The sequence below is a fragment of the Gossypium arboreum genome, chromosome 2 (genome assembly GCF_025698485.1).
Source record: "Gossypium arboreum isolate Shixiya-1 chromosome 2, ASM2569848v2, whole genome shotgun sequence".
Classification (NCBI taxonomy): Eukaryota; Viridiplantae; Streptophyta; class Magnoliopsida; order Malvales; family Malvaceae; genus Gossypium; species Gossypium arboreum.
The window spans coordinates 46883079-46901075 of record NC_069071.1 but is presented as its reverse complement, the minus strand read 5'-3'; the positions used below and the strand labels follow the sequence as shown (position 1 = coordinate 46901075).

The 17997-nt window shown below is 35.4% G+C and overlaps 1 long non-coding RNA gene across 4 annotated transcripts in view; it reads right to left on the bottom strand.

The window, feature by feature from the left end:
* Positions 1-441: 441 nt before the first annotated feature.
* The window catches only part of LOC108466995 (uncharacterized), a 32618-nt gene continuing 15062 nt past the window's right edge, over positions 442-17997 (bottom strand). For 2 of the 4 annotated variants that reach the window (XR_008277972.1, XR_008277966.1), the window contains exon 3: positions 442-725. This is a non-coding gene — a long non-coding RNA (uncharacterized LOC108466995). Of the gene's footprint in view, positions 726-7463; positions 7690-13212; positions 13228-13316; positions 13414-17997 lie in introns of those variants that run through there. The other 2 variants (XR_008277984.1, XR_008277978.1) reach the window with 2 other exon arrangements.

Below are 17997 nucleotides of genomic sequence, written 5' to 3'. Positions count from 1 at the left end.
GTGAAAACAGAGCATATATATTGACTTGCACCACACGGTTGGAGACACTCGTGAGCCTTGGCCGTGGGAAAACTGGAGGGGTTACTGCCTTAGGTCACACGACCAACCACAAGCCCGTGTCTCTAGCCCGTGAACCCTTCGAATTGGCCGTAATATGCCAAGGCTGTGTACCTCACACGGTCATCAGACATGCTCGTGTATCTAAGCCTTGCTCGAGACTAACTTAATATTGTAGGCTAGGCTAGGGGACACACGACCGTGTAACATAGCCGTGTGTCGCACACGGCTGAGACACACGCCTGTGTGGACAAAAATAGGCCATTTGCAAAGCCAATTTGCCACCCTAATCTCATGCTCACATTGCAACCAATTTAAAACCATTTTCATACACTTATAGGCAGCCCAAAACATACCAAATTCACACACATACTATACCATCGATTATCAACCATTTTAACTACTCAATTCCACATTCAAAATAGACCAAAACAACTCATAAAGCATTATATACATCACATATATCATTTACCAAACACATAATTATACATACTACATTTACAAGCCAAATCTCATGGCTGATATCATGACTCAAAACATACTAAAATAACACTAGCCTATACATGCCATATACCATATATACAAAGCTTCAAAAGTACCAACGAGTTGATTCGATAGTGTGATTATGGTTCTTGATGATCCCCGATGTCTGAGCTAGCTTTGATACTCTATAAAACAAAGACAAATATCACACAATAAGCTTCTTAGCTTAGTAAGTTCGTACCAAATATACTCAACAGTTCATAATATACAAATCATAAATAAATAAACACTTAGTAGTTCTCCTATTATCATTCAAATCTAATCCATGACTCTTTATCATAAATATACAAATTCATCAAGCTTCATACACATAGTATCAACTACCACATAGGTATCATACGTACCTATACTTTCCCGTATTTATTTATTTCATTCTCACCTCTTTGTTCAACACCTTAAATTGTTCTAAAATCTTTCAATGCTCAAAGAACTCGCACACTTAGTGCATAAATGATTAGCCGAAGCTATAACGATATTACACATTTAGTGCCATTACATTAAACCAAAGCTATCTTGGTATCATACACTTAGTGTCTCATATAGCTGAAGCTATTCCAATTTGCACACTAAGTTCTATTTATAGCCGAAACTATTTTGAAACGCACATTAAGTACCAAACATAATCGATTTATCTTCGTATGCAATCGTAGTCACATATATACAATTTATTAATTATTAAAGCATTAAAACATAATTGTAATTTCATTTATCATGTACGAACTTACCTCGTGCTCAAAATTGATTAATCGAATCAATTAAATCGATAACTTCGACTTTCCCTGATCTAAATCTGATTCCTTTCTTTCTCGATCTATATAAATTCAAAATTAACTCTTTTACTCCTCAATTCATTAGATTTCATCCAAAACACACAATTTGGGTCATTTTACACATTAACCCCTATAATTTCACATTTTCATAATTTAGTCCCTATTTCATAAAAACATAATTTACAACAATTTCAACTAAACCCAAGCTAGTCGGATATCTATAGGCTTCATATCAGCCCATATTTATCAATATTTCACACATTTAACCACACATTTTACACTTTTCATAAATTAGTCCTTTTTATGTAATTTCACTAAAAAATCACTTTACAAAACATGATAATCTATCAACAAATACTCATTTTTCATCATCAAACATTCAAGAACTCAAGCATTCATCAATGGAGACTTTCAAAATCATCAACACTTTCAAATATTGAAGCATGGGCTAGCTAGTACCCAAAGTAACGATTACAAAAACATAAAAATCATCAAAAATCGAGCAAAATGGACTTGCCTATGTAATCATGCAATGTCCGAATGTTAGAAAGATTCAATGGCTTCTTCTTCTTTTGTTATTCGGTTGAAGAGAGATGAATGAAACCATATTTTTATGTTTTTGTTTTATTAATAATACATTAATACGTAGTTTACATTTTTACTGTTGGTTATTAAACCATTTAATCATCAAACATTAGGCCATTTATGTCCATTAAACTTATCAAAGGCTAATTACAACGTAAGGAATTCACATTTAATAAGCCATAGCAAATAGACACTTTTATCATATAGAATGCAACTTTTACAATTTACTTGATTTAGTTCTTTTATCAAATTGAGCCGTTAAACAATAAAATTAGCTCACTTAATTTTCACACATATATAATCACATACTATAAACACAAAATAATTTTATAATAATTTTTTAACATCGGATTTGTGGTCCCAAAATCACTGTTCTGATATAGCTAAAACCGGGTTGTTACATTCGTTGTTGAAGAGAGCTACAAAAAACTAGAGATTCTGTCGCGGGAGTATGCACGACAGAGGCGATGGTGGCATGGCTATGTTGAGTTGCGTTGGTAGCATCTGTGCCTTGGACGTTGGCTAAAAAGGTCCTAGTCAGCCCACCCTTGTTAGGGGTAATATCCTCCTCATTGAGATGGACTTGGGCAGTTTAACATATGGTAGTAATAAGTGAGGGAAAATTTAAGCTATCGGCATTCTTCTCAAAGCACCTATGTACTTCTTAAAAAATGATCCTCCCGTTATTCACCTTTCTCCCTTTTATAATGGAGTGTAGCAAAAGCTTTCGTTCTTTCAAAACAAAGCCCTCAGGACAATATAACATTCTGGCTAGAAATAGTCCATCGTGTGCCCTCAATACATAGATCCTCTAATGTCTGGTTCAACCCCTCAACAGTAATACTTTCAGCAAAGTGTTCGTCCTGTATACTTACAAGACCAAACTGTGCATTAATATGGTCTTAATCAAAAGGAACATACGTACGTCTTATGTAGATAAAATGGGAATATAAAGAGTTTTCATGGGCATAAAACTCTCGAACAATTTTTCCTAAAACATCTCCAAGGTGCAAGCAAAACATATTCCACCCATGTTTTTCTACTATTGAAGATATAGATTTGTCGTATCCCACGTATGGTTCATCTTTATACAAGAACCCTTGCTCAAAATAGAAAGCCTGCTTTACAATATTGGTATTGTATCTTGTGGCTACGATAGCGTTAAAGAATGTCTTTGGCTGAGTAGCACAAACCCTTGATGATTTGGCAATTTTGAAGTGATCCATTGAAGAAAGATGGAAGAAATCATGGAGAATGTGTGTAATTGAGGAGAGAAAAATAAGGGGATAGTGATGACAGTTCAACAAAATTGAAACATGCTAGGGAGTTTGCGAGGTGTAGAGGAGGACAAAAGAAAAATAAGAGGATTTTGGGGGGAAAATGTGAAGTGCCCTAATCCCAAAAAGTTTAACTTCCTTTCTAAGGGCTCGTCCAATAACAAAATTGGCCAAAAAAAGAAAACATATCTCCCCTTAGACTTATCTCCCTGGTCAACCTCACATTGTCCACTACCCAGTTCGTCTCAATGCTATAGCAAACTACTCTGAATATCACAACTGCTCAGTTACATTTTTATTCTGCCTCTGAAAAGCATAGAATTTTTTTTCAAAAATAAAAGCATAAATGAAAACAATAGTAAATAAATACTAAAAATAAAATTAAGTAAAGCAATTGAAAAAAAAGAAGATAAAAGAAATTGTTCCCTCAAACATCTCGGAGATCAATATAGTGTTTGTCTCGATTCACATGGGCGTTGCCTATTAACTTTAAATGTGAATCTTGTTTTCAAGTCCTTGGTATTAACAACTCCATGAGGATACAATTGGGCTACTTCAAAAGGACTAGACCAACGAGACTTAAATTTACTTAGATACAATTTGAGCCTAGAGTTAATTAACAACACCTATTGTCCAGGTTCAAATTGTCACAACATGATTCTATTATCGTGCCAACACTTGGTCTTTTCCTTGTACAACCTAGCATTCTCATATGCTTGTGCTCGGAACTCCTATATTTCATTCAATTCTAACCTTCTTTTATGGCCAGCAGCGACCCACTCCATGTTCAGCTTCTTAATAGCCCAAAATGCTTTGTGTTCAAGTTGAATAGGAAGGTGACATGGCTTGCCATAGATAAGCTTAAAAGGTGACATCCCCAACAGAGTTTTGTTTGCAATACGATACGCCCACAAAGCTTTATCCAACTTAGTAGACCAGACCTTATGTGTAGGATTCACCACTTTTTCAAAAAAAAAGTAATTTTTTTGTTTGAAATTTTAGCTTGTCTATTTGTTTAGGGGTGATATGTTATGGCAGTCTTATGTTTCACCTCATACCGGTGCAAAGCATTGACTACCAATTTGCAATCAAAATGAAACCCCTCATCACTAATAATGGCTCTAGATGTACCAAATCTTGTAAAAATTTTCTTGTGTAAAAATTTCATTATTGACCTTACATCATTGGTAGGAAGAAGAACAATCTTGAACCACTTAGAGACATAGTCCATTGCTAATAGTATGTACACCTTGTCCACTGACAGTAGAAATGAACCCATAAAGTCTATTTCCTATACATCAAACAACTCAATCTCTAGTATACTTTGCAATGTCATTTCATGTCTCTTAGATAGATTCCATGTTCTTTGACAACGTTCGCAAGACTAATAGAATTCATGAACATTCTCAAATAAACTTGGCCAATAAAATCCTGACTGAAGTACTTTGGCAGCAATCCTCATCCCTCCAAAATGTCCTCTGTATGGAGTTGAATGAAAATGTTGTAGAATGCTATGTATTTCATTATCAGGGATACATTTCCTAATTATTTGATTAGCATAATCTTTAAACAAGAAAAGTTTATCCCAATAATAGTACTTGGCATCATGAAAAAAATTTTGTCTTCTTTCATTATTCAAATCGGGTGGCAACACATCACTTATTAAATAGTTCACTATGTCAATATACCAAGGTAATGTCGTGGCAATTAACAGATGTTCATCTGGGAATTCTTCTTTAATAAGTGTATCATGACTACCTTCACTTCCAGATTCTATTTTCGGCAAGTGATCAACCACTTGATTCTCAGTCCCTTTCTGATCTCTAATTTCAAAGTTAAACTCCTGCATCAACAATATCCACCTAATCAACCTAGGCTTAGTATCTTTCTTGCTTATTAGATACTTAATAGCAAAGTGATTTGTGTAGAGTATGACCTTTATACAAACTAGATATGAATGAAACTTATCGAATGCGAACATCACAACCATTAATTTTCTTTCTAATGGTAGTGTAGTTAGGTTGCAGTTCTGATAAAGTACTGCTAGCATAGTATATTGCTCGCAGTATATTTTCTTTCCTTTGCCCCAACATAGCTCCCACAACATAGTCGTTCGTGTCACACATGAGTTCAAAAGGTAGTATCCAATCCGGAGCTACTACAATTGGTGTTGTTATGAGTTTTTTATTTAACTTTTTAAAGGCTACAAAACACTATTCATCAAAATAGAAAGGTATATTTTGCTCCAACAAAGTGCACAAGGGTTTAGATATTTTCGAAAAATTCTTAATAAATCTTCTATAAAAACCTGCATGACCTAAAAAACTTCTAATACCTTTGACACTATTGGGAGGTGATAATTTCTCTCTCACTTAAAATTTTGCTCCGTCCATTCCAATTCTTCTCTATGATATCCTTTGCCCAGGACAATTCCTTCACGAACCATGAAGTGGCATTCTCCTAATTTAAAACAAATTACATTTCTTCACAATGGCCCAAAACCAATTCCAAATTTTTTAAGCAATATTCAAAATCATTACCAAACACAGAAAAGTCATCCATAAAGGCTTCAAGAACGTTTTCCACCATGCTAGAGAATATGGCCATCATACAACATTGAAACGTTACCGGGGCATTACATAACCCTATCGACATCAATCTAAACGTGAAAGTACCATATGGACATATGAAAGTTGTCCTCTCTTGGTCATTAGAGGCTATGACAGTCTGATTATATCTTGAATAACCATCCAAAAAATAGTAAAAAGCTTTCCTAGCTAACCTATCCAACTTTTGATCAATGAATGGTAGGAGAAAATGATCCTTCCTTGTTGCCTTATTAACCTTGCGGTAATACATACATATACACTCCATCTCGTGACAATGCGAGTTGGTATGAGCTCATTGCTATCATTATTTACCATTGTGACACCTTTCTTGGGTACACATTACACAGGACTCACCCATGAGCTGTCTGAAATTGGTAAATGAAGCCAGCATCAAGCCAATTAATAATCTCTTTCTTGATAACTTCTTTCATGATCGAATAGTCTTCACTACTGTTCAATGGAATTGCTAGGGCAATCCTCCAACAAAATCTTATGCATGTAGAATACAGGGTCCATACCAATGGCCTCTTAAATCACCTAAGAACTTCTAACAACCTTACCTCTTGCTTGGGTGTCAGCTCTAAAGAAATTACTATTAAAAAAGTACTATTGTCGCCCAAATATTCATACTTCAAATGCTGCTACAAATGTTTTAACTCCAGTGTAGGGGGTTCCTCTATAGAGGGTTTAAGTGGGTCAAAAGGTCGATTTGATAAATCCAATAGTTCAAACTTCTTCCCTAGTCTATCCACCATCTTCTTGATAGCCAAAAATTCTCTGAACTCCTCAAAACTTACTTATCACGCTACTCAAGTAAGTCTTCTTCACCATTAGAATTTCTGTGGCAATATCTGGTGATTGTAACACCCCGTGCCCAAGACCGTTGCCGGAGTCAAACACAAGGTGCATACAGACTTAATTAATTTCACAGTCTATTTAAAATTTTTCAGGCAGGTGGCAAGTCACGTCACTGTCATCTTAAAAATCATATCTTGCGCTCCACAACTCGAAAATCGGTTTAGTGATTTTTTCCTGAAACTTGACTCATATTTGCATCTACAATTTTTTTCTAGAATTTTTGTCGGGCCCATTTGTACAGCTTTATTAGTTAAAGCCTCCCTGTTTGAGGCTCGACTACCCCGACCTTTGCGCATTACGACTTGGATATCTCCTGTCATGTGGCTTCAATCATCGGTGCCGCTTTGTTTTATAGAAACTAGACTAAAAAAATCTATGCATATATGGCATGACTTCTAATTATCTCTGGTTAATTTACCATGAATTTCCAAAGTCGGAAGAGGGAATCCAGAAACCGTTCTGGCCCTGTCTCACAAAAACTTAAATTTCTCTTAATATACTGTTCACATGATCATTTTCTTGCTTTCCTATGAAAATAGATTCATCAAGGTTCATTCACATAATTTATTCACTATTTAATTCTATTGCTACTATTTTTAGTGATTTTTCAAATCTACATCACTTCTTCTTTGTCAAGATCTATTTTAAGGCAATCAGTACCTATTTCATGATCCTCCATGGATCAACTAGAATTTGTCATACATATACCAAAAGTGATCATGAATGACCATTCCTATGGCTAACCGTTACCAAAATTTCCATGCTTCTTAATGAACATACATTCAAGATGACTATAACATTATGCTCAAAACGTATATAAGCCATTTTCGCATGGCTATCCAAAGTTTTACATACCAAGTTCAAACAAAACATAATAGCCTATACATGCCGAAATGTTCTCTTAGACGATCTAAGAAGAAAATACCAAAAGTTGCTAGCCGGTGTGATGACTTTGATGACGGTCCCGGGTACACAAAATGAATCAAGAACCTAAATAAGCAACAATAAGCACCAAATGAGTACATAACTCATTAAGTCATAAGCAATGCACTACCATCCATTAATAACATTATCATAAGAGGAAACAAAATGGAACGATGCTAATTAATTCATCCAAACCGAACTATACCATAGTTCCTTAGACCTTTCGGTTCAATCTCACACCAAGTTACACATTCACATTCCATATACTAATCAATAGGATATTTGAGGCGTTTTTATATATCATTTTGTTTTCGTTACAATCATACAACTAAATGGCCTTTCACTTATTCCACGATAATTCTCATGTACGTGACCTCAATTAAAATTGTCACATAGGTTCGAAACTTACCAAGCTCAACTCCAAATATAAACATAGCGCCTATTAGCCATGAACTCAAGGTACTTACTCGATCCATTGTCCGTGATCAACTTAATAATGTCGCACACTCGGTGTCAATAGTGATTCAAAAACATATAGTGAGTCCGCACACTTAGTGCTATAAAATCAACTCGCACACCTAGTGCTATATAATCAAACTCGCATACTTAGTCTTTGTATAAATTTAAAACCCGCACACTTAGTGCAATCTCATGATCATAAATATTTATACCCGCACACTTAGTGCCAAATCCACAACTCAATACATCTCACCTCTTTTCTTTTCATTCAATACTTTCATCACCACATACATACATGTATATAAATTTATCATTTCATTCGGCATAATTACATAGACATCATGTCTATTTAAATCGATACAAAATATTCGCTTAGTGACTTATTTGTGTTGGGTAAATTAATTCCAAGTCGGCTACTCGATGACCTTCGATTTTCCCTTGTTGGACGCCTCTACTTTAGGATCTTGAGCTTAAACAAATAAATTAACTCATTCAACCCCTTTGCTACATATATTTGTATTCATATTTTAATGATTTTATGACATACGGAACGGTATGGTAAAATTTTTATCTTGCTGCCTCGTGCTTTTAGCTATTCGGCTAATAGCCATATGCTATTGCCCTACTATCAATAATCCAATCACACATGCATATATATATATGGCCGAATGTACAAAGCTTAGACTCATCATCACCTATGCTCTTAATTGATAGCCGGATATGCATACATATATATATATATATGATATCAACTATACTATCATCTTTAATTCACCTAACACAAAATTTCTTCTCATGAACACTTGACCGAATTTTTCCTAACCTAGCATGGCTTTACATATACTTGTAACATCCTATAAATCCACATTTCTACCTAAATTTTCTTTTACCTTTCCTCTACTTCCATTCACAACATCAAGAGTACCATACACATGCATCATTACAAAGCTTCACACTTAGCATGCAAATGACATCAACACAAACCTACCTTAGCCGAAACTTAACTCATCTTCATGCCTCATCACCACAACATCAAACATCAAACATCAAACAAGAAGACAACACCCATGGCCGAATATCATCTCCATCTCATAGCAAAGATTTAAACCATTGGCTAAGTAGAACTCGGCTAACAACTAAAACATGCATAAATCTCATGGACAACATCAAACATACCTTAGTCTAGCAAACTCCCATGGCTGATTTTCTCAAGCTCCTCCCCCCCTTCTTCTTAGAACATTCGGCCAAGCAAAAAAAATGTGAAAGGATGGACACTTTTTTTTTTCCTTTTGTTTTCATCATATTTTTCTTTTTTTTTTTATTCTTTCTAACATAACCACTAACCCAACATGTTTGCAACATGTTTCCACCCATAGCATGGCCGGTCATCATGCTTAAATTTGGGTAAATTGACATGCAAACCCACCATTTTCACAACATGCACTTATAGGCCACCCTACATTTGCCTAGCACATTTCTAAATTTTCTCACATAAGTCCTATTTTATAAAATTCACTTACAATTAACAAAATCCAAACATGAAATTTTCACACATGCATATGTACATATAATGAGCATCAACTATGACAATTATTTTTATGACTCGGTTTAGTGGTCCCGAAACCACTTTCCGACTAGGGTCAATTTAGGGCTGTCACAACTCTCTCCCACTTAAGAAATTTTCGTCCCCGAAAATTTTACCGGTAAATAAGTTTGGGTATCATTCTTTCATAGAGTTCTCAGGTTCCCAAGTAGCTTCTTCTATTCCGTGTTTGAGCCATAACACTTTCACTAACCAATTCCCGAAAATCTTTTTCCAATGCGATACCTTAAGAAACACTGTCTCCCACCTGATACTCAATATCTCTTCATTTTGAATCCGCGTACGACTTCTGGCGATCCGAAGCAACTTTCAAAACTTTCACGAATTACTCGAACTTTCTGCTCAGCATCCTTAATCAAATCAACCCCAAAGATTTTGCTTTCGCTAAGTTCAGTCTAAAATAATAGGGTACGGCATTTACGACCGTATAAAGCCTCGTAAAGTGCCATCTTAATGCTTGTTTGAAAACTATTGTTGTAAGCGAATTCAATCAAAGGCAAATATCTTTCCCATGAACCACAAAACTCTAAGACGCAACATCTCAACATATCCTCGAGTATCTGAATTATTCGTTCAGATTGGCCGTCAGTTTGGGGATGGAATGCGGTGCTAAAATGCATCTTAGTACCCAACGCTTCTTGTAACTTCCTCTAAAATTGCGATGTAAATCTTGAGTCTTTATCCGACACGATAGAAATAGGCACCCCATGCAATCGAACAATTTGAGAGATGTATAATTCTGCCAATTTATCGAGCGAAAAATCCGTACGGACAAGGATAAAATGAGCAGACTTGGTCAATTTATCAACAATAACCCAGACCGAGTCTTTCTTACTCTGAGTCAAAGGTAACCCAGATACAAAGTCCATTGTCACTCGATCCCATTTCCATTCGGGTATCATGATTGGCTGAAATAATCCCGATGGCACTTGATGTTCCGCTTTTACTTGTTGACATATCAAACACCTTGAAACAAATTCAGAAATGTCTCGTTTCATACTCGGCCACCAAAATTGACGTTTCAGATCGTTGTACATTTTAGTACTACATGGGTGGATAGACATTCGGCCACTATGAGCCTCGTTCAAAATCATCGAAGTAAGTTCCGAATTTCTTGGAACACATAATCGACCCCTGAATGTCAAACAATCATTGTTGTCAATCCGAAATTCTGATTCCTCATTCGAGGCACATTCAGCTCGTTTAGCAACCAATTCAGCGTCGACTTTCTGGGATTCAAGTATTTGATGAATCTATAATGGTTTGGCCTTTAATTCAACTACTAGCACCTCATCGGGCGAAATGGATAGGTAAGCATCCATCGCTCTCAAGGCAAATAGTGCTTCACGACTCAAAGCATCGGCCACCACGTTAGCCCTCCCCGGGTGATAATCAATGACAAATTCATAGTCTTTCAACAACTTAAGCCAACGTCTGTCGCAAATTTAGATCTCTTTAAGTCATTAAATATTTAAGACTCTTGTGGTCCGAATAAATGTGACACCTCTCTCCAAACAAGTAATGTCGCCATATTTTCAAGGCAAACACTATGGCTGCTAATTCAAGGTCATGGGTCGGGTAGTTTTTCTATGTGGCTTTAATTATCTCGACGCGTAGGCCACCACTCGACCTTCTTGCATCAATACGTAACCCAACCCAAGTAGGGAGGCGTCACTATAAATGATAAATTCCTTGCCTGATTCGGGCTGCACTAAAATTGGAGCTTCAGTCAAATAGGTTTTCAGTTGATCAAAACTTTTCGACATTTTTCCGTCCATTCAACTTAACATCTTTTGAAGTAGCCGTCATTCGTAGCTATCGTCGAGAAACCTTTCACGAACCGTCGGTAGTAGCCAAGAAGTCCCAAAAGCTCCGAACCTCGTAATATTTCTGAGGCTTCCAGTTAAGTATGGTGAAAATTTGCTCGGGTCCACTCGAATACCCGATGCGGATACCACATGACCCAAGACTCACACTTACTGAACTTAGCATATAACTGCTTATCCCGTAAAATTTGCAACACTAACCTCAGGTGCTCAGCGTGTTCGATCTCATCTCTTGAATAAACCAAGATGTCATCAATAAACACAACTACGAACCGGTCCAAATACTGTCTGAAGATTCGATTCATTAAATCCATAAATACCGCAAGGGCATTAGTGAGCCCAAACGGCATCACTAAGAACTCGTAGTGGCCGTATCTCGTTCTGAAAGTAGTTTTGGGTATATCCGAATCTCGAATCCGCAACTGATAATAACCCGATCTCAAATCTATCTTTGAAAACACTGAGGCTCCCTTTACTTGATCAAACAAATCATCAATACGCGGTAACAGATATTTATTCTTTATTGTCGCTTTATTCAGCTGACGATAGTCGATGCACAATCTCATGGTTCCGTCCTTTTTCACAAACAATACTGGTGCACCCCAAGGTGAAAAACTGGGTCGAGCGAAACCTCTATCCGTCAATTCTTGCAACTGAGCTTTCAACTCTTTTAGCTCGGTTGGCGCCATACGATACGGAGCTATCGAAATAGGCAGTCTCATGTACAAGCTCAATACCAAACTCTACCTCCCGAATAGGTGGTAAACCCGATAATTCTTCGGGAAAAAAGTCCAGGTATTCACTAACCACCGGCACAGATTCGGGTTTCTTTTCTAACTTTTTATCACCAAATACATACGCAAGGTACACTTCGCACCCCTTTCTTACATATTTCTGAGCCAACATTGATGATATTACAGCTGGCAACCTCTTTAAGTCCGTAGACTCCACTCGGTTTATCTCGTTATTTGCACCTCAAATTAATGGTTTTTCTTTTGCAACTCACCACTGCGTCATATACGGTCAACCAGTCCATACCAAGAATAACATCTAATTTATCAAATGGTAAAAGCATCAAATCAGCCGAAAAACAGGATTCTCGGATCATTAGAGGGCATCTCTTTACACACTTTGTCAACAAGCGCATATTGACCCAAGGAATTTGACACTCAATTACGAACTCAAGAGACTCAATAGGCAAAGTCTTCTTTGGATGCTAAAGTCTCACATACATAAGAATGAGTAGAGCCGTGGTCGATTAATGCAATTACATTAGTGTCAAAAGAGTGAAAATACCGATGATAACATCGGGGAGGATGCTTCCTCTCGTGCGGATGGCATATGCCCTAGCAGAGTACGGGTCTCAGATCGAACAATTGTATCGAGGCCCTCTCGACTACCACCCTTACCTCTTGAAATTCTCGTGGTCTACCTCTAGTCATCATTCCACCGTGTCTTGCATCTTGCATCCTATTCTTCTCATCAAACCCCGTGCAATCTCTAATGAAGTGGTCCTTTGATCCGCATCTGTAACAGGCCCTGTTAGTAGTCTTACCCCAACATTCACCTATGTGTCGTCTTCCACATTGGGGGCATTCAGTTTCTCTTGGCGATTATTGCCTCACTAGCTACCAAGTAGCTCGAGTCGATCGATGGTCGTGCTCTGATGGAAATTCCCGCAGTCGTCCTCGACTTGCTAGTGTTCTCCCTGAATTTCTTTACAGCCGAGAACGAAGCTTTACCCGTTGATCTTTTACGATAGTCTCTAGAAAATCTATAGGAAGGATAAATTTATCTACTCTTACCAGCACATCTTCAATTTTACCTTCTGGATACGCGTAGGATCGGTCAACTAGTTGCAACGTAACCGTAATAGGTCTCACTTTTCCAATTCCTAGCTTCCTGAAAATATATATGGGCATTAGATTTATTCTCGCCCTAGATCACATAACGTTTTACCAACATAATGATTTCCAATTGAACATGGGATAGTGAAACTCCCTAGGTCCTTTTACTTTGAAGATAAATTTATTTGTCAATATTGTTGTGCATCCGTCAGTGAGAGTAATAGTCTCAAATTCTCTCAATTTGTGCTTTTTTGACAATATATCTTTCATAAATTGACATAATTTGTTAATAGTCAGAGGTGTCGAAAAGTGCATTCTTAAAACTCTGTTCCTATAAATCAAACTCGTAAATATTTTTAATAAATATTTACTAAGCTAGTTGTGTAGTTAATTAGGTTTCGATTAAGCGAATTTACTTGAATTAAAGGTAATTAGGTATAACGACTAAATTATGATAGGGTGAAAGTTGAATTATAGATTAAAAATTAATTAAAGGGCCAATGTATTAATTATACCTATGTTATAAAAAATGTTATAATATTAAGAAATCTCAATAATTAAGTAAATGTATATATATGTATTATATTATAATAATAAATTAAAGTATAATAAAAAAAAGAAATAAAAAAATGGAACACACAAATTAGAAAGAAAAGAAAGAAAAAGAAAAAGAGAAGAAAGGAGAAAGACGCACGACCTATAGACTTCTAGGGTTCAAAATTTAATTGGTTAGTCAATTTAGTCCCTTTTCTTGTAATTTTTATGCTTTTGGAATCTCGGTATCTAGGGCAACCCGACCCATGTCGAAATTTAAGCAATTATTAATATTTTTGTTGAATAGTTTAAGTATTAGAGATTAAATTGATAGATTTTTAAGCTACAAATGAAAAATGATTAAATTGTAGAATAAATTGAAAATTTTGAGTAATAGAGACTATAAATTGTGAAAAATTCAAAATTTAGTGGCTTAATTTAAAAATAAGGAGCTAAATTTAGCTTAAAGTGAAATTAGTATAAAAATATAAGATTAAATATGAAGAATAAAAATTAGTATCGATTTAGGGAGTAAATTGAAATTTAGGCAAATATTGAGTAAAAATTTAAATATTCAATATGAAATTGATTTGTGTTGTATTGATGAATTTTAATTATTTTAATTCCGTAGCTAATATCATACCAGAATCCTCGACTAAAAAGGGGAAAGATAAAATCGATGTTGAAAAATTCAGAATTCACAGTTTGTATTTCTATAATTCAAACCTAGTTACTAATTGTTTTATTTTGATTTAATGCATATAGTAGCTGGTTGAGGTGAGTATTTGACACTTTGATATTGAATTGAATTAAAGTTGATTGAAATGGATTGAATTGGTATATATATTATGCATGTATTGATTATTTTAATTGAAATGAATATTCATGTGTATATGTGATTAAATGAAAATTTCATATTAGATATTGGTTATTTTTGAAATGTGAAATTAAATCCTATTAACTGTATCAGGTTAAGTCATATAGATGGCATGCCATAGGATAGGAAGAGTTTAGGGATTTCTTCGACTTCGAGTCAATGAGGCTGTAGTTGCCAATTTACTTCGGTTTAATCGATGAGACATTGGTGTCAAATTTATAGAGCGCTGGGCGTAGTTATTATTTCAAATTTATCTGATGAGGCACTAGGTACTAAACTGGTGTGTTGGTTGGATCCGTGTATCGTCCAGGTCTGAGTCGTGTTAATAAGGATAATTAAATAAAATAGTACTATGAATGATATTGGATGATATTGTATAAGAATTGAAAATGGGATAGTGATTTGAAACATGAAAATGAGATATGTTGTGATTAAATGATATTCATGAGTTATGTACTCATGAAGTGGGTATGGAATGGATAATGCCATTGTTTAAATGAAATGTGAATCAAATTATGAAAAGCTATTTAAATAGCAAGTACGAGAATTTGGATATTTGTGAAACAAATGAAATATGATAGCATGTGTAAGTTGAAGATAGTATGAAATGATATGCTATTATGTATGAACTCAAAGATTTGGTATATGATAGTTGTGATTTTTAAATATTAATATTTGTTTATATTTCAATTATACATTTGTAATCTCTTTAAATATTCAGATTATAAAAATATCACTGAATTTTACTTAGCGTATGGTTTTATTTTTTCCATGCGCATATTAAGTACTTCTCTTTTGAACGTCGATTCAGCATCCAACAACGATCCCGAACTCAAATGTAGTGATGTTTATCTTTTGTGTCGGCATGTACCTAAAATGTCTAAATGATAGTTATTTTGTGGATAGACTATAAATAAGGTTATAAGTGTAATGTTGGTTTAGTATATATATATATAAATATGTGTTTGTGTTTGAAGCCATAGTATGGCATGGTAAATTGAACCAAAGCTTGGTATATGCATGTGAATTTAAGTTGATGTTTAAGTGCTTATGAAAAAATGAATTGAATTTGGTATGTTTATAATTTGGATTTGAATGATGCTTTTATGATATGATTTGATGATATAAATGTGGTACCAGTGAGGTTACATTGGTTAGGCACCTAGAATGATTGGTTTAACATATTTTGAATGTGTTTGATCGTGTTTTGAATAGGTTATATAGATGAATGATTTTTGAATTTTTTAATGTCCAAACATGTTGCCAATGGTAAAATTATTGCTTAAGGCATATTTTAGGTCTACACAGCTAGACACATGAGCTTGTGACTTGGTCGTGTGAGACACACGGCAAGCATATGGGCGTCCGAGGTCATTTTAAAAGGTACACAGGCACATGGGCATATGGCTTGGCCATGTGACCCAAGTCAGAGAATTACACGGGTGAGGACATGGCCATGTGTCCCTACTTCAAATGCCTACACGACCAGACACATAAGTGTGTGACTTGGCTGTGTGAGTCACAAGGCTTGACCACACGGCCGTTTGAACCCTGCAATTAAAATATTTCTAGCTTTTTCCTAAAATTTTCAAATGTTCTCGATTTAGTCTCAAATCATTTCTAAACTAACTTCAAACTCTCAAAGGCTTAATAAAAGACTCCATGCTTGTTAATGATGAATCATTTTATGATTTTTGAAATGTTTAAAATGAATAACAAGATTACGATTACTTGGTAATGCTCTAAAACCTTATTCTGGCAATGGATACGGATTAAGGGTGCTATATAATTGGGCATTTGCTCCAAAGCTTCAACTAGTTGTGTGACAGCCCAAAATTGACCCTAGTCGAAATGTAGTTTCGAGACCACAAAACCAAAGCATAAAAATAATTTAAAATTTATTTTGATGCCTATAATATGTGTGTGTTCATGTGACATTTTTTTATGATTGATTTAGTGTTATAAAGGTGAATTTCACTAGAAGGGACTTAATAGTGAATTTTGAAAGTACGATAGAGAAATGTGTGATGACTAATTAAAGCATGCATGCAAAACAATGGACTTGCATGTCAAATTCCCCTTTTTATAGGTAGTGGCCGGCCATGGCAAGAAATTATGGGCAAAGAAAGCATGTTATGACATGTTTTGTTAATGCATGATGTATTAAATGATAAAATAATTAGATGTGGGAAGAGAAACAAAAAAAAATGTGAGTGTAGCATCCTTTCCCCCATTGCGGTGCAAGTGAAAGAAAAAAAAAATTGTTTATCTTTGTTCTCTCCTTTTTGGCCGAACATACTAAGGAAGAAGATAGGATTTTGCTCCATTTTTGGTTTAGAAGAGATCTAGAAAAAGATTTAGCTAAACTTGCATCAAGATTAAACTCAAGAGCAAAGGGGAGCTAAATCCGATAAAGGGAAGAAAAAAGTGATCGAATAGCCGTTGAAGCCGTTCGACAACATCCGAGGTAAGTCCTCAAGAAATGACCCTACTCGAATTATGTGAAATGAAATATGGATGTGTAATGATTATTGAATTATGTATATATGAGTATTTGAATGATACCCGGGCTAAATCCCGAAGGCGATTATGCTAGTGATATATTTGTGTTTGAGCCTTAGTAACGAAAATGAAACATGGATGTGTAATGATTATTGATGTATGTGTGTGCATGAGCAATTGAATGATATCCGGTTAAGACATTTATGTTTGGTAATTATATCCTGTTAAGACCAAGGCAATTGTGCTAGTGACTACATCCGAGCTAAGACCAAGGCATTCGTATGAATTGTTAAATCCGCTAAGACCAAGGCATTCGTATGAAGTTGTTAAATTCGCTAATACCAAGGCATTCTTGCATGTGGTTATATCCGGTCAGATTCAAGAAGCTTGAATGGAGGTGAGCGTTAGTTCTTTGTAATAAATTTAATTAGTACGCTCGAAAAGCCCAAAGGATAAGGTATGTTTATATGTGCATTGGAAAAGTCGATATATTTGAGTAACATTCGCTCAATCGACTAACGAGTTTTCAGCTTTTGAATTGATTGATATCTTGTGAAAGTATATAATGATGAAGTGTGAAGTAAGTATGATTATGTGAATGTGTATTAATGAAATGATTCATTTGGCTATGTGAATGTAATGCTTTAGTTAAAGCTCATTTTATTGCTTGACTTACTAAGCATAAAAATGCTTACCCCGTTGCTTTGGCTCTCTATTTTATAGATT